Source organism: Corvus brachyrhynchos, unplaced genomic scaffold (genome assembly GCF_000691975.1).
Source record: "Corvus brachyrhynchos isolate BGI_N302 unplaced genomic scaffold, ASM69197v1 scaffold864, whole genome shotgun sequence".
Taxonomy (NCBI): Eukaryota; Metazoa; Chordata; class Aves; order Passeriformes; family Corvidae; genus Corvus; species Corvus brachyrhynchos.
Window position 1 is genome coordinate 104,250 of NW_008237871.1, and position 1,176 is coordinate 105,425.

A 1,176-nucleotide genomic window follows, 5' to 3' on the forward strand; every position below is an offset into this window, starting at 1 on the left:
CTTGGATGAGATGGTCCCTCTTTCTGGTGGAAGGGGCAGAGGAGCCCCCTCTGGTTTACACCCATGTGAGGGAGGCTGAGCCTGGCTGACTGCAGGGTAACATCCTGCTGCTGCCTCCAATACAGCCCTGGTGATCTCTAGCCAGTTGTTTTGAGCGATTAAGTGCAAATTGAATGGTACAACATCCTCTTAAAAATGCTGATGCAAACCTTGTTGCTTCCTGCTCAGAGCTGGAGCACCAGAGAGATGTAATCTGCCTTCTGGGGCTTTGTAAGCTGCCCTGCCTTCAGCTTGAAACCCTGTCAGAGGTGGATGCAGCTGGAGCAGAGAGAAAGCAGCAGCTTTTGTGCTCTAGGTGCCTTCTCCTGGGGACAAGGGACCCTGGCCCCAGGCAGAGAAGGTGCTTTTCCAGAAGGCCTGCGTCTGTCCTTCCTTAGGGCATGGGATGGAGGGACCAAGCCTATGCAGTGAGGAGGGGAGGATTTAGGAGCACTGTTGTGGGCAGGTTTTTTTGAAATAGCATTTGGCTGGCAGTAGTAGGAGTGTGCTGCTCACAAGCCACAGCAAGTGTCACAAACCACTGCTCAAAATCTGCTTCTGGTCATCATGAGCATGTTCAGTGTTGGCTGGAGTCTGAAAAGAGGGTGCAGCTGTGTGTTGTTCTTGCCCCAGTTCCCCAGAGGGCTGGAGGTGACTCTTGGCAGCTCTTGCGTGCCTACTGCGGGCTGGTGGGCCGCCCCTCTTTGGGAAGAAACACATTCTTTCCTCCATGTGATGCTCCTGTGAGTCCCTCCAAGTGGGACCTCCCCAGTTCCTCCCACCAGGCTGGGAAGACTCGTCCAATGTCTGCCACTGCCACCTCCGGTGTGTGGTCATGAAACTGACTGACCCAGGGGCACACGGTCGTGTCGCTGTCCCGCTCCCCAGGGACAGCAGCTGGGGTGTCCCTGGCCAGGAGTGGGGTGTGCACTCCACGGCATCCTCTTGCTGACGCTTCTGCTCCCCGAAAAAGTGCTTGCCTACGTCTCCTGGGACGGGCTCTCGGGGTATACCTGCGCTCTGTGTCACCGGCTGCGCTGCGGGTTCAGGCCGTGCCTTCAGTACCCGGGCCTGGGTGCCCAGCGAGGACTGACGACCGGCTCACTGGGCGGTGGTGTGGGAGCGGGGCGCGGGCTG